The sequence below is a fragment of the Eumetopias jubatus genome, unplaced genomic scaffold, assembly GCF_037043125.1.
Source record: "Eumetopias jubatus isolate StellerSeaLion01/CBP00866 unplaced genomic scaffold, mEumJub1_p1.0 scaffold_7, whole genome shotgun sequence".
Lineage (NCBI taxonomy): Eukaryota > Metazoa > Chordata > Mammalia > Carnivora > Otariidae > Eumetopias > Eumetopias jubatus.
In genome coordinates this window covers 81,001,543-81,021,711 of record NW_028274813.1, presented here as the reverse complement: position 1 = coordinate 81,021,711, position 20,169 = coordinate 81,001,543, and the positions used below count along the sequence as shown (strand labels likewise).

Sequence of the window (20,169 nt, the reverse complement as noted above, 5' to 3'; positions counted from 1 at the left end):
CCCTATGGCAGCCTCTCACACCTTGACTCACATGTGGGAAGGAGAGTGGAGGCTTAACAGAGAAGGAGAAAAGGCAGGGAGTGAAATTTGCTTTTATTAAGAGGCAAACATTCAGACATCCAAGCAGACAGTAAAAAAGGAAACCCAATTTGCAGTACGTGAGATATCCAACACCTCAGTTCTGACCCCTTGAAAACCGGTGGGTTTTATCCAAGGGAGAACTCTATGAGGCAGGAATGTCGACGTACCTCCTTAGCACTTCCATCTCTAAGACCCTCTGCTCTCGCAGTCCTCATGTCATCTCTTCTGAGATAATGAGTTCCTTGAGGGCAGGACTCAGGTCTGTTTCATCTCTGCATGTTTCAGCACGGAGCACAGTTTTGTGCACAGAGAGGTGCTGTTTGTTGGGCGGCTTAACATGGAGGAATGCTAGTCCCATAGACTTTCCCCATTCACTCCATATTTTACTCCACAGCCAGATTAACCTTCATGATACATGATTCTGAGTATGTCCTAACTGTACCCAAAATTGACCACGGTTCCCTAGAGCACACAGTTTATCAAGTCCACTGTCACTGGCTGATGGGCACGCCCAGTCTACCGTGCCAGCCTTGTCTCACACCTTCCCCTTTAAACGCCCTCTGCTTTCCGCCCTCTGTCTGCACTCTTCCTTGGTTCCCAAACATTCTCGATGCTCTCCAGTTCTGTCCCTTTACTCACGACTTCCTTCTGCAGGAGGAGTCTGGACACTTGGCCCTAAATCCCACCTCTATTAGTTCATTAGCTGTGTGACCTATGGCAATTTTTTTTTTTTTTTTTTGCCTGCTGAGTCTCATTTTCTTTTTTTTAAAGATTTTATTTATTTATTTGACAGAGAGAGGGAGAGCACAAGCAGGGGGAGCAGCGGAGGGAAAGGGAGAAGCAGGCTCCCCGTGGAGCAGAGAGCCCGATGTGGGGCTTGGTCCCAGGACCCTGGGACTGGGACCTGAGCTGAAGGCAGACGCTTAACCAACTGAGCCACCCAGGTGCCCCGAGTCTTATTTCTTCATCTTTAAAATTAGAGATCATAATATTAACCTTGCAGAGTTATTGTACAGAGAAATAAACAATTAGATAACATCTGTGAAAGCATCAGCTATTGTAGGCGCCCGAGAAATGTTTGTCTCTCCTCTTTTGGACCCTTTAAGTTTGAGCACATGCCGTAGGCAGAAGAGCCTCTCTCTGCACCAGACCTGAGCAAGTGGGTCTGGGGGACATTCAGGCAACAGTGAGGGAGGATCCGTCTTTAGTGAGCCATAGGGAAGCAAGTGGCCAACAGATGACACACCCGCATGTCCCCACACACAAAATCCCAGCAGATTATCTAGCCAACGTCCTCTTTCAGAGACAAGGAAACCAAAACCCAATGAGGAACCAAAGCTGGACTCCTGTCTTCTGTTCCTTACTTTTCCCCATGCCATGAAACAGAGCCAAAATTCATTGAACCGACCAGATGCCCAGGAATGCCCCAGGCCGAGGCTGGAACTGGAATCCCAGGCTACAGACCTTCCTCAGAAGTGTCTGGTTCATTGCCTTGCTCCAGACAGGCCTGCACCTACGACTCACTCAGTGCTTACTGGGCTCCTACAAAATGTTAGGTCCACACCTATGAGGAGAATGATAAAATATCTGAGATGGACATCGTCTTGTTCCAACTCACAACCCAGCTAGGAAGGAGTGATGTGTTCAGATAATTGCCACACAGTGTGGGAACTGCGCCAACCCCACATTGGAACACCGACGGACAGAGAGAAGCTCCCTGGTAGAGCAGAAAAATCTTCACAAGGGAGACAGATGAGTTAGGCCTTGAAGAATAAGCAGGTGAAGGGTACAGGTGTTGGGTAGGGCATTGTGACTGGGTCACTGATTTTCACTGTGCCAACAATTACAGTAGCATATGCAGGAGGTGAGGCCACACACCTGTCTGCTGGGAACAATCCGGCTCCATGAAAGGTAGCCAAGGACTATCCCAGGCTGTACCAGGCTCAGGAACATTTTTGAGCCAAATGCCAGGTACCCAATATTATTCCTAACATATTTGTTTTACACAGATTACTTCCAAGGGTCCCTCATCACCTCCTTGATTGCTGGACCTGAAGTGGGCCTAGGTCACATAAATCCGAATCTCAGATTTGGGAGTTTTCATCCAGAAAAGAAAAGAAAAAAAAAGAAAAAAGCCCAAAGCAAATGGGAGGTCTCTTAAGTGAGAAATAAGTGGGTAACCTCTCAAAAGAAAAGGTATCGGTGCACAACCAACTGGCTGGGTCCTCCAGGAAGCAGACAACAAGACCAAGTTAGGGATCAGAGAGATTTTTGTTTTTTTAAAGATTTTTGTTTTTTTTAAAGATTTTATTTATTTGACAGAGAGAGAGACAGCCAGAGAGGGAACACAAGCAGGGGGAGTGGGAGAGGGAGAAGCAGGCTTCCCACTGAGCAGGGAGCCCGATGTGGGGCTCGATGCGGGGCTTGATCTCAGGACCCTGGGATCATGACCTGAGCCGAAGGCCACAACAACTGAGCCACCCAGGGACCCCAGGATCTGAGAGATTGGTTGGAGGTGAGACCCGTGAAAGAGAAAGAGGAGAGGAAGCAGGAGTGGGTAGGGAAAGGCCTCCGACCATGACAGAGGCCTGACCCCTGTGAACAAGGTAAAGGGCAGAAAGGAGGATTGGGTAAGAAGTTCAGGTGCAAAGACTGGCAGGAGAGATGAAACACCCGGCTCCTGGGCCTCACCGAGCTCGGTCTCAGCAAGGGGGGCCTGGGCAGGGCTAGATCGCTCCCAAAGCCCAGGCGGATCCCCAGGGAACCTGCCGCTGACAGCAGGCCTCACCGCAGGTTCTCGCTGCAAGAAAAATCTCAGCAACACATCTCCATGGCGGCTGCACACGCGCATCAGCCTGGAAGAAAGGAATTTAGAGGGGAATTTACTATGCTGGTAGTTAGAGACTTGTTCTGATCTTAAGATACAGTAATTGTAGGCTCTTTTTGTTGGTTAATTATCGGTGTCTGTCAGAGAAAACTCAATCGCTAGCATTTATGACAGGCCTGGGTTGAGGGTAAAGCTTTGGTCCTGGAGTTCTTACTTAGTTCCCTAGAAACCGAATTCTTCGCTTGAGCAAGCCGCTCGGCTGTCTGATCACTAAATGGAAAGAAGGATAAGTCAACGCTCTCCGCCAGAGAGCGAGAATGGAAGAGGGAAAGAGGAGTGAGCTACTAGACCTTAAGCACCAGGAGTACAAGATCCCATTGGTCTTTCCCCCCAGTGAATGGCTCGCTGCTCCTAGTATCTGGCACATGGAGGCCCTTACTAAATATAAGATGAATGAATGAATGAATGAATGAACAGATGAATGTCACCCACCACTTCCAGATAAAACAGTTCTCTCTCGCATTTGTCGCTCCTTGTGTTGAGCTTCTCAGACATGCTCATTTTGTTTTCTATATTTTTTACATACCACCCTATACCAACTGGGGTTCAGCAGGAGAGGACAGAAACCTTTCTAACTGGTTTAGGCAGGAAGGACTTCATTTCCGGGTATTAAATGGCTCGTAGACTCTCTCGTTGGGCGGGCGGAAGAAACGGACTGTAGGTCGAGCTGCCGGGACAAACCCCCGAGGCACACTACAGACCCGGCCCAGCCCGGGCACAGCGGCTCTCTTCTACAACCCGGAAGCTCCGTCCGCCAGCACCCCACTGCCACCGCAGCCATCAGGAAGCAGCCGAGTTCTGGAACCTTCCATGGCCGCCCCCTCTGGATCACACCACACCTGCGGGAATACCAGCGAATGTCCCACGCGCCTCTCACCCCACATGAACGTAACAAATAGACTCTGGAAGGGCCAAATGCCCCCACGTGCTTGTTGGTCCTCAGACGCAGCAAAGGCATGGCCCCTGCCGCAGGTCTGTCTCCCAAATCTACGTGAGCGCCACTGGTGGGTCAAACTTGAATCACCTCAGGAAGCCTGGCTTCCAGGGACTTGAGAAAAATGTCGTGGTTTTGTTTGTTTAGTTCCAGCCTCTGTGGGAGATCCAAGTGGAGCCTAACGCAGTGATGGGCCATCCCACCACAGCGCCCCCGTGAGGAAACCGCGGAGAAGGGCTCATTCCCTACCTCCTGTCTGTTAGAACCCAGGCGCCTTGGGGCCAGTCTGAAAGGAGGGTTGCCTCCTCACTTGTGAAAAGATTGTGAAAACAACTCATGCGTGCATTTTCTAAGGAGACAGAAGAGCAGGAATCATTGATCGTTAGTTGTCTTCCACAAAGGGACATCCTCTGTGGGCTTTGGCTCCCTGGACCCTCTACCTCATTCAGAATGTCATGTGGCCACTGATATCACCCTGTGATTGTGACTTTTGTGAGGGCAAATAGTTAACGATCCTAAATACTTCATAGCAACCCCAAACCACAACTTCTAGGTTTGACTTTCAGTGCTCTTATAACTTCTGTATCTCCATCTAGGGAGTTCTGGTATCATCCTCATTACCTTGTTGCCATTATTGGGGAAAAACACCTGCCACATGTCAAGCACTGTTTATATACATAATAGGCATGTCGAATAAGTATAACGCACGATGTGCCCAAAACTGTTTTTGTTTCCCATCGTCCCATGTTTTTTGTTCAGTGGGTTAACCTCCCCTGTCCTTGGATAAAAACCCTGGCAGGTGTTTGGGCTTTTTGGCTCACTTCTAGGTAATAGCACAGTATTGGAGTCACTTTAAGTCACAAAGACATTCTCATTTTGGTCACAATGATGTCTAGTTCCATGTGACAATCAAGAGGCTGAATTCTGTTTCCATGGGCCAGCCTCAGGCTGGACGCCCACAGTGGGGAAGGAGGCTTGACACTTCAGCTCTCGTCTTCCTGCCACAATCTTGTCCACTCCCTCACTGTCAGATCTAAAGGAGGGGATAGGACCATACTTACTTGACAGTGGCTCTCTGCTCCCTCAGCCTGGCACGTGGTTCAGGCTGGTGTCCTGGGTAGGAGAACTCTTTCTCTCATGAAGTGCTTTTCTAGTTCTTCATGGTTCTCATCTGTCCTGCAGGCCCTTTTGACCTGGGGAAGGCACTTCAACTCTTGGTGGCCTCTTCCAACTCCTCCCTCATCCCCTGGGCATTGGGCATTGGGCCTCTGGCTCTTTGCTGTGCGGTTTCTCCTGTCTCTTGAAACAGGACTGTTCTACCTGGATGCAACCCAAGGTGGCTCCACCTCACGTCTTTCCCAGGTAGCTTTTGTCTAGTCTACAGGAAATGCCTCCCTGCCCTGCACCGATCTTGATCTGACTGAGGGGCTGAGAGACAGGAAACATGTCCTCAGAGTTACTTCTTCTGTAAAGCTGCAGAGGGTACGGAGGTGGTGGGTTTTGTTTTACACATTCGTTCGTAGGTAATAACTATTGTGTTGGTGTCTCAGTCAAAACAGAGGCAGGAGGGGTCCCACTGTAACATCCTGCAATGCATGGTTGCTAAAGCCCTTCACAGAGGGTTCCTGACCCTCCTTTTAGACAGCGAGTTCCTCGGCAATAGAAACCGTGCTTGCGTCATTCTCCCCCATCATTATCCAACCCCTTTGCATCCTTCAAGATCCAGCTCATTCTTTACTCCTTTGGTGAAGCATGAAGTCTTTTTAGATCTTTCTGACTGGCTAATGTTTCTCAATCTTTCATGTTTCTCAAGCTTTCACATGTCCCCTCCATGTGTGCCTCCTCCATGAAGTCCTGATCCACCGGCATGCCCCCCAACACAATTACCTCCCTCCTTGGAGCTCCCTTAGGACCTTTACATAAACCAATTATCACATTTTGTGTTGCTTTCTCCCCCAACTCTTTGCCTTACATAGTAGCCTAAGACCTCTTCAAAGATAGCACCCATGTCTTAGCCAGCTCATACCTCTCAGTCAACTCATACCATACCATACTTAGCTCATACCCCTAGCACCATACTCAGTCCACTGAAGGCAATCAATTTACACATCCAACACGGGCTTATTGAGCAAACACTGAGGACACCATGGTGAACAAGACAGACAAGGCTTTGCCTTCATGGCACTTGAAGGAAACTAGAAACAATGGCAGCACCCCATGGAATTTCCCTCACTGAGGTCCTGGTCTGTGCTGGGCCCCTTGCAGGTGCATCCCAGAAAATAGGCACAGTGAGATTCTCAACTACTAAACATGGAAGCCCAGCACACTTCTAAACAGTTGCCACAAATACTGTTGGAAAAGTCTGACCTATTCCCCTGATGTGGATTCACCCATTCAATGACAGTTTATTCAAAACAAGGCCTGTGAATGACCTGAAAGTCTAATACTGGGGGCTCTTTTACACTTCATGAGAGAGCTTATGCTCTCCAGAGGGATGTGGCCCTCGCATGAGTCACCTGAGCACTCACACCGCCCAGGCTTCCCCAACAAATGACACCAGTTTGTGCATGCAAGAAGGGAGAAAAAAATACGCTCCCATAGCAAATGTCCTTGCCCTCACTTCTAATAAGAGTATATAGCTTATTGAGGTTCTAGGTTATGGGACTACTGTTTCGTTGTATTTCTTTATGTGAGGTGGGGGAAGGACAGTAACAGTACGGCAGATCACACCTGAACATCAGAAATGAAGAATATCTGAGTCTGAATCTATAGAGCTAACAAATTCTGGGCAGCAAACTCATTGACAGCAACAGTCTTCTCATAGAGGGTGCCCTAAGGGCCTGGAAAGGACCTTCTATCCAAAACACATTTCTTCCCGCACTCTCTACCACAAAGCAAGAAATTCCCACCATGGAACTCTGCCTGAGGTAAGATGTTTCTAGAAGCTCCGCGTTTACATAGCCATGAAGGGCAGTGGACATCAGAAACTCCAATGACAGTGATTGATGATAGTTTCCCAAGCCCTAAATATTTTGATTCACGGAGCTGTCAGAGCCCAAAACACTATAGGATTTTCTGTTGCTTTTTCTATATTTGTTATAGAATTTACTCTGCATAGGTTCCATTTGTCAAATGCCTGTGCCTGATCTCAAAGGACACAGGATTGGGGAGACCCGACAAGGGAAAAGTTGACAGACCATGTCCAGACGTTGGGTAGACACAAACAAGAGCAGTCCGAGGGAGGCAATGCTGTGGGAGACCAGGCTCTGGAAGAAGGGATGCCTCAGAAAGACAAACTCCACATCAGATTCCGTGCACAAGCTGCTGGTTGCTGGGAGCAAGGGAGGCAGAGTCCTGGGTTCAACACAGAGTTATGTATAACAAAGGCACATGGCAACTTTTTCTTTTAAAATCTTTCTAGTTTCTCAGAAGCCTTCCTAGCTAGGACTCCTCTATCCTGCATAAACCTTTCTTGTAAAAGATGGTGTCAGTATCACAAACCCAAGTTGTGAGTCAGCTGAGCTGCCAGGCCATCACCAAGCATGAGGCTGGCTCAGATTGGACAGAACTGGCTTTTCCATGTGTCTCAACTCAACCAGCTGATCCAGAACTTCCTTGCAAAGATGAGGTGTCCCTTCAGCAAACACCATTGGTCTTCTCCTTACATTTGGAGCTGGGTTTTGCTTTATAGCACTGACAGTGGAGGCCAAGAATAGAAATGAGACATCCTCAGAGCTAACTAGAGGTTACCTAGCTTTGCTACCAGGACCAGCAGGAGTACTGCTCCACCTACTTTAGAAGAGACTGCTGCAAAAAAAAAAAAAAAAATAGGCCAAGACGATGCTGAATCTGCAAATGTCAATGCAAATTTTCAGCCTGACACTCTGCCCTCGTGGCTCTCCCTTTTGGACATCCTGCTCCTGTTTCATAGGTCTCCTTATTTCACCCTCCATCCTCTGCCCCTCAACAGGTCACAGAGAGCCCAAATTCCCTGCATTTGCTCCTCCTGTTCCCCTAGTCTGAAATGTTTCCCCCTTTTGTCTCTCTCACAGCTTCTAAGATCCAGGTCTAATTTTCAACCTTCCATCAAAGTATTGTTGAGAACCCCAAACTCCAGAAATTCTAACTGTACTTGTAATCTATAGGGGCAATTCCAAAAGGACAAAACAAAAGTTTCTAAGCAGATTTTTAAATATTTACTCAGACTGTATTTGAAATTTGGGAAGTGAGGCTAGAAAACTTTGTCTTTTGTTTTTGGTTTTGGTTTTGTTTGTGGTTTTTTTTTAATGTTCCCATAGACCCTCATTTAAGAGCCATTGGACTGTAAAGAAATATGTCTTACTTGACACATACTATCAAATAATCTTTCAATTGTTTTGAGTTTGCTATTTTGTTTTTTCTACGAACCCATTAGCTCCTCTAGCCAGGGCCAGGGCTACACACACACACACACACGCGCGCGCGCGCGCACGCGCGCGCACACACACACACACACACACACACACACACACACACACGCCAGAGCCTTATTAAGTACATGGTGAAGAGAAAATAAATAATTCTTGCTAGATTGCCACACTTGATGAGGAAAGAAGGAAATGGAATGGTGGGAGAGTAAATTATTTATATTGTCTTCCTTTTGTTGTGATTCTATGAAGAACAAATCCTGCACATGATCTAGACCATTCTCTCAAGAGCTAGTCTTAAAAGGGGAGGGTTGTGGCCAAAATCCAGAGCACTGAAAACACCAAATGCTAGTGAGGATGTAAATTAGCAGGAATTTTCATCCATTGCTGGTATGAATACAAAATGGTGCAGCCACTTTGGAAGACATTTTGGCAGTTTCTTACAAAACCAAACATGCTCTTTCCACACAATCCAACAATGGCACGTCTTGGTATTTACTCGAGTGAGTTGAAAATTTATGTCCTCACAAAAACCTGAGCATGGATATTTATATCAGCTTTATTCATAATTACCAAAACTTGAAAGTAACCAAAATGTCTTTCAGTAGGTGAATGGATAAATAACTGTGGTACATCTAGACAGTGGAGTATTATGTAGTGCTAAAAAATGAGCTATGAAGCCATGAAAAGACAGAGGACACTTAAATGCATATTACTAAGTGAAAGAAGCCAATCCAAAAAGGCTACCTGCCATATGAGTATAACATGACTTTCTGGAAGAGGCAAAAAAATGGAGACAATAAAAAGATCAGTGGTTGCCAGGGCTGGTAGAGAGGGATGATGAATATATGGAGCAGCGGATATTTAGGGCAGTGAAACCACTCTATATGATATGATAATGGTGGCTACATGTCCCTATTAACTTGTCCAACAGAACGTACTACACCAAGACTGAACCCTGATGTAAACGATGGACTTTGGGTGATAGGTCAATGTAGGTTTGTCAAGCTTTAACAAATGTGGTAACAAATGTACCACTTTGGGGGTATGTTGATAATAGAGAAGGCTGTGCATGTGTGCGGGGAGGGAGTATATGAGAAATCCTCGTGCCTTCTGCTCAATTTTGCTGTGAACCTAAAACTGCTCTAAAAAATAAAGTCTATTTTTAAAAAGCGGGGGAGAGGGTAAGTTGTCTCTGTACCATATGACAACCCATGCATTCCCATCAAGTCTCACTCTAGTAAAAGGAGGATTATGATGAGGATACAATGCTGGAATCTTATAGGAATGGAAATTAAGGAAAGTCAGACCTCAGGAGACCGAAAAGCCATCAGAACGATTAATAATAACGATAATAGTTACCATGTAGTGAGTTCTTAACCTGTGCCAGGCATTGTGCTAAGCAGTTCACCTGATAGCAATATTCCTACTTTACAGATAAGGAAATTGAGTCCTAGATAAGTTAAGTAATTGGCCCACTTTCCTAATTAACAGAGTCTAGATTCAAACCCCAGCCTATCAGACCCCAGAGTTGAAGTGTTTGATTGTTTTGTTTTGTTTTTTTTTTTCCATTTCTTAGTATCCTGTGACTTTTTCTTTTCTCTGGCTTTCTCAGTTCAAGAGTTCTCTCTCCTTCCTCATCTATTTACATGTGACCCAAAATGGCTACCTCTTCCCCAGAGCTTTTAGAGAGACTCTTATCTCTAGGACTCCTAATTCACTTGAAAAAGTATGACCAGCCAATGAACTGGTGGGCTTTGAGACGGGTATCCTTCCAGGATCCAGTCCGCTATGGCCGATTGGCTCTTGGATGGATACCTGTTGGCTCACCCCCAAGCTACAGGTAGTCCAGGCAATTTGCCTTATGTGTCCATCATACCAGGACATCACTTACTATCCTTGAAACCAGAACCCTGGAATGCACGTTGTAAACCTGGTCCTTTCCTCACATATAGAATCAAGCTAATAATGGTGCACCCCCATGGATTTAAAGGAGGTAATCTAAGCCAACTGTAGAGAACAACGCATAACAGACAGTAGTTGCTATGAATGGCATTATTATTCAAGCCCTTCTACACATACTCCTGTTCTGGTCTCCACGTATGCTATGCCCTTGACTTGCAGCTTTGTTTGCCTGACCCATCCCTTTCAAGAACAATTGTGTCAACAATTGCCAAACTTAAATGTCCCCGGAAACAAATCTTTTTCTAGTGCAGGTTTGATAACACCCTTAAACAACAGTTAAAAAAAAAATTCAACTGAGTAAATTTGAAGATCTAATTGGCTTTATTAAATGATTGAATCCAGCAGCATCCACCCCTTCTAGTAATTAGAAAGGCCCTCTGAGGAGCTGTCCAGGATGGAAGGTTTTCACAGGCAGAAAGAGGGCGGGGCGAGGGAGGTATTAGCAAAAGAAAAGAAAAGAGTGCTTCAGGCCAGTTCATCTTGTGGGAGGAAGGGACTGGCATGGGTCTTCTTTTACAGATTACCAAACAAGCGCAGATCAGGAAATTTCAGATAGACTGTTTAAAGATTATATTTCTGGGAAAAGGCTTGGTTTGCTGTAACGGGGCAAATGACCCCATTTTGGGCCCATTGTTTCTTTCCCCACACAACAAAGGTAGGTGAGTCCCAGTCTGAAAATGTCCAGGGCTATTATTCTAAAACGACCCAAATCAATGCTAGCCTTTTTCTTTGGGAAGGTAGTTATAAAACCAGGACCTTTTTTTTTTTTTTTTTTTAAGTAGGCTCCATGCCTAGCATGGAGCCCAACACAGGGCCCAAACTCATGACCTTGAGTTCAAGACCTGAGCTGAGATCAGGAATCAGATGCTCCACTGACTGAGCCACCCAGGCGCCCCACAAAGTGAGGTCTTAAAGGAAGAAAGTTGAGTTCACCGAAGTGATAGGCAGAAATGCCCTGCAGCAAACTCTGCCCCTGAAGTCACGTTTTGCTCCACTGGTCCATTTAACAAGGAAACGATTAATTAATGACCGTGAATAACAGAGGAAAATGTTGATCAGACTGAGCTGATCCAGACAACCAAAGTGACTTACGCATTTGCATGATATCCCTCACAATGCCCCCACAGCAATCCTGGGAATTTAAATATTTCCAGATGATTGCTATGAATCTTAGCATAGTTCTTCTAGAATCAACTCAAGCAGTGCTTCATACAAAATAAGCATTCAGACTCTTGTTGACTTGGTAAAGAGTAAATAAGGAGCAAAGAGAAGCAGTGCTGCCATGAAGTCTCATCCAAACAAACCAGATAATGGATTTCCCAGCCCATATATCATAACAATTACCAAGTTACATTTATGTTATTGCAGATTCCCCCTTTCATATTCCCAACTATCGCCTTGCAAGCAAAGTCTGTTGTTATTCAGTTTTACAGAAGACAGAATTGAGGCCCAGCAGCTTGCTACTACTTGCCACTGCTAGTAAGAATATAGGATGGAACCCCAGTCCCCTGACTCACGTGTCGATTCCCTGCCCCATGATGGCTCTGTGGTGTGCCCTGGTAAAAGCTGTGGAAGGAAACTTCCAGATGGTGAAGTCAACTAACTGGTTAAGAAATAGTCAGCGTCTGTTAAAGTGTGCTCCTTAAATCCCTAATGTGCCGTGACACTTCGAGAATAAGCTTGGGAATTACTGCTCTCCAGAGATCTACCTTGATGTATATACCACATCTGAGACTCTGAGCAAGCAAACCTACCACATAGAAACATGTACAACATATTAACCCTGTATTCCTCAAACTTTTTTGATCATAAAATTCTTTGTGTGTGTGTGTGTGTGTGTGTGTGTGTGTGTGTTAATATCTCACAGAGGAATATTCTTTGGAAAATATTTTAGATTATGTTAAAAACAATTATTGGGGGACATCAATAAATTAACTAAAAATTATGCCTCATTCCATTTTGCCTAATCCCTAGTTTCTTAGGCCCTAACTAATTTCTAGAAGCAATACTAATTGTAAGGAACATTTCTGGACATGCAACATGCTATTAGGAAGTGTATAAGGAGGATGAAACTTTCAAAAATTGAAGTAGGCTTTAGGAGGGAGATTAATATAAAAATAGAGTTTCCATCTCCAACTTCCTGGTGGTCTACAGAAAGTCCAGGAGTTTCTTCATTTTTCTTCTCTACCTGCATAACTTTCACGTATCTACAGCTATGTCAGTGGTGTGGAGAATAAGATAGTTCTCCTTCTCCTCCTCATCTTGTGGCTTTCCCCACAAAGAGAACTTTCTCTAATTTGAAGGGAGAAAACTGTGGCTCCTCAGAGAACAGCATGGTATATGTAAAGTAGAAAGGTCACCCTGTGGTTGCCACGAACAATGATTGGTAGCATGAAGGAAAAAGGGACTATAACTTGCATGCCTTTTGGAAACCTTTATCGAGAGTCAATTAACCAACCAACTGAAATCCACTGCACAAACAGAGTGAGTCCTTCCATTATCAAACTACTTTCCAGGACCTTCTTGTCAGTGGCTGCATGTTTTGTTTGGAGGGGAGGCAAATTATGCTCAGAGACCGGATTTGTCTTTCCAGCCATTGGTTTAACAAAGGCTCACTGTGGACATTTTGTAAGCTAACAGTATACAGGATAATGTCTTTTAATAAGCCAAGAAAGAAATAACCCTCCAAACCAAAGACAGATTAATCACACTATTGTTTCAGGCAAGGAGTGATGAAAGGAATAAAGTCCAAATTTGGTTGAGGTGTGCCTCAACCCAGAGCTGACGTCCAGCTGCCAATGCAAAGGGAAAAGTGCGCTGTTGCTAGAGCATGTCGCTGCGGAATGACGGAGCCGGTGTCCATGGGCAAGGTGATTTTTGTGGGGCCACTTCATGGCTTTTGCCTCTGTTGGTAAGAGTCACCTTTACTGCTGCAGGAGGTAATTGCCCCAAGGTCTTCACAGAGCTATTTAGATCAACGAAATGTAGTCTTGCCCAGACAGGACATTCTCTGACGGTCCTCACAAACCCTTGATATTTATAGTCTAAATGTCCCCTTGCTTTTTCATCTGTTTTTACTGAGAAGCCCACCGTGGGGCCCTCGGCAGCTGAGCTACTACTGAGCTCTTATCAGCTAGAACAGATGAAACTGTGCTCACTTCGGCAGCACATACTCTAAAGACTGGAACGACGCAGAGAAGATCAGCGTGGTCCCTGCACAAGGATGACACGCAAATCCGTGAAGCGTTCCACAGAGCAGATGCAATGATGACAGTCTCGCACAACTTACTTCATCCTTACATCAAAACAACTTAACTTCTAAACACAACTTTTTTGTTCGCCTTTGTCAAAAACAAATGAGTTAAAACAGCCTCTGAAGTCATAGCAAGTAGATTTGAAATCCCATCAAACCAGTACACAGTACACAGGCTCCCCAGTTAACTACTAAAGCAACTTCCCTTGAGAGGATTAATTTTGACTCTTCTTGGCCCCCCCCCCACCCCGCCTTTATAACCAGATTAAGTCGCTGAACCAAATTGCCACATTATGGCACATATTTCCCTCCCCACCTGGGGGAAACACAGGAGCCTCCTCGCCTGTGGCCATTTCCTGAGGCAGCAGTGTTTAAGATATTTTCTCATCCTTGGCTTTCCCCTGGGCCTGCGGTGGGTTTACCCAACTGGCTGCTTTCTGCGACATTGAGGTTTCCTTCTTATGTGATCCAAAATGGCCTCCCAGAGACTTTCCTCCTACTCGGGTTCTCATGTCTAAGGTTTCTTCTTCACCATCAGGACACGTCTCTCAGGAAACAGCCTCAAGGCTTAAGACGACATGCCCCAGAGGTCAGCCCCTCCTCCAGCCGGCAGCCTGTGGGCATCACTTCCTTAGTGGCCTCAGGCCTCTCTCCACAAACAGGGTTTCTCAAGAGTGGCAATGGGTTAGCACCTTCCCAAGCGCTAGCTGGGAGACGGATGGGGGAATCCATGGCCACCACGCCCACCTGCCCCACCCCCGCTATCTCCCAGCACCGCTGAAGCAGAGCTTTCCCAGTGAGATTGTGTGCTTCCTCATAGTTCCCCTCTGGAAACTTGGGCCCTGTAGCGGAGACCAACCTGCTCCTCATCATTCGGTCAGAATGTATGGCCAACACTGAGCACTCTGGAATCACCTTCCTGGGAAGGCCAGTGTGCTACTGTTCTTTTCTCTCTCTCCTGCTCAAAGCAAGAGCAAAATTAACTCTCTAGGCATTCCAGAGCGAAGCATTCTTTCTTGAGGATTTTAACCACAGAAAATGGGCAGAAAAAAGCATGCCTCCTCAAATGATTCCCCTTCTTAGCTGCTTGTAATGTCCTTTGTGCCATTTACATCACTCTACCTTGGTGAGAAGTGATACTTTTCTTAAAGGTTAAGAACAACACCTTTAAATAATAAAGTTATTTAAATAATAAAAGCAAACACGTGTGAAATACACACAAGTGCTTTATAAATGTTAATGTTTACATTGTATAAATATAATCCATTTTAATAAACTCACAGAACAATGCTATGAGATAGTTACTATTATATCCATTTTACAGATTGGAAAACCGAGGAAGAGAAAGGTAAATCCCCTGTACAGCCAGTACAGTGAATGGGAGAGCTAGTGTTACTTTTTCCCTCCATTGCGGTGGGGGCAAGGGGGGGTGTTGGTGGGGCTCAACTCCAGATACAACAAAGACATGTGGGGATTTAGGGCCAAGGAACAGAGGGAGGGGTCAGTGGATGGAACATTACTAAGAGGAGACATCAAGGCTAGGGGGATTCTTGCTAAACTGGCTGATAGGCCCAAGGCAGGCTGAGGACCGAGGGGGAGGCCTAGTTGAGACGAACCTGACTAAAGTTTGGTCAAGGAGACAGTCTTGTCAATACATGTACACACACACACACACACACACACACACACACACACACACACCAGGTTTGCCCTCTGGCAGTCCTGCTAGTGTTATTCTTCCTCTAAAACTTGGGGGCGAGTTAGTAATCAGAAAACTTGAGTTCTAGGGCGCCTGGGTGGCTCAGTTGGTTAAGCGACTGCCTTCGGCTCAGGTCATGATCCTGGAGTCCCGGGATCGAGTCCCGCATCGGGCTCCCTGCTCAGTGGGGAGTCTGCTTCTCCCTCTGACCCTCTTCCCTCTCGTGCTTTCTATCTCTCATTCTCTCTCTCTCTCAAATAAATAAATAAAATCTTTAAAAAAAAAAGAAAACTTGAGTTCTAAACATTGCCTCCCTTTGCTTTCCTTCTGTTCCTTGAACCCTCAGGATAAGTAAGGCTACATCAAGCAAGCATTCTCCTCTTCACAGGACACCTGGGGAATGCACTTACTGGGTGGTGGAGAAAGGCAAGAGAGCAGTCCTGTGGGGTCCCCGCCATTGGCACAAGGTCTGGCCAGGCCCCGTCAGGTAGAGTGCTCCAGCAGCGGCAGGGGGCAGGAAGGTGGAGCAAGCCTGTTGCCCTGCACAGGTTTTGAGGAGAACCTAATGCTCATTTGAACTGGCTTCTCAGCTACGTTACAATGTTCCCAGAGGGGACAGCAGTGCTGTGAAGTATTTCCTGTCATGATCTCAGACAAAGGACGTCTAGCCCCCCTGCAGATTGAAGCACGCAGTCAGGTCAGGAAAAAAATGTGAAAAAAAACTTTGAAACGGGCAAGATGATCATGTCTCCTTTCAGTGGAATGCTACATATTGTCTGAAGGACCCTTCCAAGGTGGTCAGATTCATGAGAGGTCTGTGCCTTTCTTGGTCTTCAATGATTGCGCAACTCTACTTTTTCACTTGTGGAGACCTGAAATTTGATGCAAATGATTTCTGTCCATGAAAAAGCAAACGAATTTGGTCCCATGAAATTATGATGGATTTCCACCCTGTGGTACAGGTTGTCTTTGCTTCCAGGAGCAAGTGAAAATCAACATTTCTGGTTGCCCATATAAATGACCATCTTTGGCTTTGCCTTTGAAGTAGTTGTACTATCTTCCTAGTTCTCTCAGTATCAGTGAATTAAATAAAATCTTTGACATGTGTTCATTCTACATTTGTATGGGAGTGTCATGCTTGTACTTTTCAAACAATTACTCTCTAACAGGAGACAGTCCACAATTTGATAGCTAACAATAAAATCCTTTCTCACTCTTCTGTTCTCAGCCGTGACCCTAAAATTAGACGAGATGCCAGATCACGCTGCTTCTCCAAAGGACTCAGCTTTAAAAGTAAGTAAATGAAGACTTAAAAGGTTCCTTGCAAGGGGGACTAAGACCTCATCAGCCATGTTTAATTCATGGGTAAAGACTGCCTGGCTCACTGGGGTTGCACGGGGGCTGGCAGGAAAATACCGACCAGCAGCATCTGGCCGAAGAAAGGGTGGGAGGGGTGTGTCTGCGAGAATACTGCATGTATGCTAGCCCTACACTAGGAGAGCTTGGGCAAAATCTTTTAAAGAGAGGGGTGCACAAAGCAGAAGTGCCAAGAGCAGGAGAGAGTTCTAACTTACATCATTTAAGTGATTTGAGAATTGGGGATTCTTTAGCTGATGGAGTCTCACTTGTCTATTTTTGCTCTTGTGGCTTGTGCTTTTGGTATCATACCCAAGAAACCAGTGCCATAAGCAGCGGGATATTATTCAGCCTTAGAAGGAAATCTGGCCATATGCAACAATTCTGATGAACCTGGAGGACTCTATGCAAAGCAAAGTAAGCCAATATTTGGAAGGACAAATACTTCATGATTCCACTTAAATGAAGTCTTTAAAATAGTCAAACTCATAGAAACTTAGAGTAAAATGCTGGTTGCCAGGGGCTGGGGGGAGGGAAAATAGGGGCTTGCCATTCAATAGGTATAAAGTTTCAGTTACACAAAATGGATAAGTTATGGAGATGGGCTGTACAGCATTGTCTATAAATAACAATCTCATACTGTAGATTTTAAAAATTTTGTTTTGTTAAGAGGGTAGATCTTGTTGGGGAGCAAGAATGTCCTGCCACCTTCAAGGTCCTTCTAGCTGGAGTAAGTTAAATTAACATGAGACAGATTCACAAGAGAAAATCAAATTTAATAGTGTATGTGTGGGGAATCCACATAGACATGGAAATTCCAAAGACAGTGAGGCAAAATAAGGCATATGTGTCATCCTGAACTAAGGAGAAGTGGGGAGGGGTCTGGGGCATCAGCGAAGGGGACTGCAGTTCACAGGGCAATGAGAAGAGCAGATGTTTGGTAATTAGGTGTTGTCTGGCCATACAGGTGGGTCACTCAGAGAAAACTGATCTGTGGTAATAATCATGATTCTGTGAAAGACCTCCAGTTTAGATGTTTTTATGCAGTTAAGGGAGGGCCAAAATTTCTCTTGAGCTGCAGGGTCTTGATTGCCTTCAGCTCAGAATAATCTACATGCCACAGTGACCATTTTGGGGTGGCCTGCCCTTGGCCCTTACAATGTCATGTTCCCACAATAAAGAAAGGTGGAAGGAAGGGAGGGAGGGAGGGAGGGAGGGAGGGAGGGAGGGAGGGAGGGAGGAGGGGAGAGGGAGGGAGAGAGGAAGGAAGGAAGAAAACAGATATGAAACCTAAAGAAGAAAAGAATTGGGGGCTCTTTAAAATTCCAACTTTTCTCTGCAATGTTATTAACTCAACCAGAACATGGCTGTAATGATTGGGGGTAGGCACTGACATTACCTGGGCAGCTACTCCATTCCTTGCCCCCGAATTTTGAGCTCTTTAGTTCTACTTTTACCTGAGAAAAAAGGGTCAGAAGCAGTGAGCTGTGAGTGGTCCACCATTGCCCAACTCCCACGCCTGATTGCCCCCTGGCCTCTACTCCACCCCACAGACAAAACTAGACCAGAAACACCACCACCACTACCACAAGGAGCCTCGTGTCATTAAACAATGAACAGAAACGAGCCCAAAGAATCAGCTGGATTCCTATCATGGTCCAAAGACTTACCTGCATTAGAATGACCTGGAAAGCTTGTTAGAAATGCAGATTCCCATTCTCCACTCCTAAACGTGCTGAATCCATTGATGATTTGTAAGTACTTGAAAGTTTATTTCAAACATCAAACATCAAAAAGAGGGGAGCGTGTTGCTTATTTTCTCTGTGGGCCTTAAAAACCAGCCAAGCAGAATCAGAACTGAGCTCCAGCTAACCCACCATACAGGCTTTCCCAACCATGCCCTGCTGCCTCTCAGGCACAGTTAAGGTGGAGAAATGAAACTAGCTTGATAAAAGTGTTTTGCTGTTCACCATCTGTTTATCATTTTCAAACCATCTGTTCCTTCCTGTGAACTATTTTGGCTATTGAGGCACTAGGGAGTGGTGATTAGAGCTGGATTCTGGACCTAGAATACCAAGATTTTTTTTTATTTATTTAAATTCAATTAGCTGACATAGAGTACATCATTAGTTTTTGGTGTAGTATTCAATGATTCATTAGTTGCATATCACACCTAGTGCTCATCATATCACGTGCCCTCCTTAATGTCCATCACCCAGTTACTCCATCCCTTCACCCCCCTCCCTTTCCACAACCCTCAGTTTGTTTCCCGGAGTCCGGATTCTCTCATGGTTTGTCTCCCTCTCGGCTTTCTTCCCATTCAGTTTTCCCTCCCTTCCCTTATCATCCTCTGTGCTATTGCTTATGTTCCACATATGAGTGAAACCATATAATAACTGTCTTTCTCCGATTGACTTATTTCACTTGGCATAATACCCTCCAGTTCCATCCATGTCAATGTAATGGTAGGTTAGAATACCAAGATTTAAATTTTGACTTTGCCATGGGGCACCTGGGTTGTGCAGTTGGTTAAGCATCTGACCGTTGGTTTTGGCTCAGGTCCTGATCTCCTGGTTGTGAGATCAAACCCCACAGCAAGCTCTGCACACAGCATGGAGTCTGCTTGAGATTTTCTCTCCCTCTCCCTGCCCCTCCCACCTGTGTGTGCACTCTCTCTCTCTAATAAATAAATGAATCTTTTAAAAAAATAAATTCTGACTTTGCCACTTCTGAGCTTTGAAACCCTGGGGAAGTCACTTAACTTCTCTGTGCCTTAGTTTTCTCATGTATAATTACAGTATCTCTTCTATTGTTGTTGTGAGAGGTATACTAATTAATACAAGTTGTGACAGTTTAAGTAACGCAGGTTGTGTGAATTCAAGTAAGAATGCATGCAAAGAGCCTAAAGAAAGCCTGGTATATAATAAGTGCTCAGTGAGTAATAACTGTCCCTCTTATGATTATTGGCTTCTCTCCTACGATTATTTCTTAAGGTAAGAGGAGGGTTGAACAATTAATTTGGCTATCATGGTGAATACTGAGAGGCAATGATCCTGCTACATTCTGAGCCCACTGGCTTAAACTCCTTCATTTGACCACATGAGTCAAGGTCACTGACCTTGAAGTTCTGCCCAGGTGCAGGTTCAGTGAGGACTGAGCTTGGCTGGCACAGACTGTGTGAGGTAGGGACATAAAGGGGCACCCAATCATGCCTCTGTGACTGTGAGCTATGTCCTTGTTGGTGACTTTTCCCTTGGTTGGCTTTCAGTAGGATTAAAGGTGTCCTTTCTTATCCCATCTCCTGACAAAAGTCAGACAGCATCTATTAAGACAGGGCAGGGCTCCTTGGGTAAGAACAGTTTGAGACATTCCCCTCCCACCGGGATTGGACCTTGTTCTTACATACCTCACCCCAAGCTCTCCTCCTAGATCCTGGGGAAGAGGACTTTCTTAGGGTGGAGACGAATGTCGGCGATCAGTTCTGCGCAACTGCCGCAGAGAAGGAAACGAGCCTCTTCTTAGGCACTTACAGCGTGAATCTTGTTCTTTAAAAAAAAAAAAAAGGGATGACATCGAGAAGTGGCAACT

General features: G+C 45.4%; 1 long non-coding RNA gene and 1 other non-coding gene across 2 annotated transcripts; one reads left to right on the top strand and one right to left on the bottom strand.

Annotated features, from left to right (window-relative positions):
* Positions 1 to 2,406: 2,406 nt before the first annotated feature.
* Positions 2,407 to 18,501, bottom strand: LOC114221430 (uncharacterized). Its single transcript, XR_003611733.2, has 3 exons — positions 18,252 to 18,501; positions 17,981 to 18,038; positions 2,407 to 2,936 (listed from the first exon to the last, which is right to left on the bottom strand). It is a non-coding gene; the product is annotated as an uncharacterized LOC114221430 (long non-coding RNA).
* On the top strand, positions 13,424 to 13,531 carry LOC114221481 (U6 spliceosomal RNA). The gene has a single exon (XR_003611742.1). It is a non-coding gene; the product is annotated as a U6 spliceosomal RNA (small nuclear RNA).
* Positions 18,502 to 20,169: the final 1,668 nt, after the last annotated feature.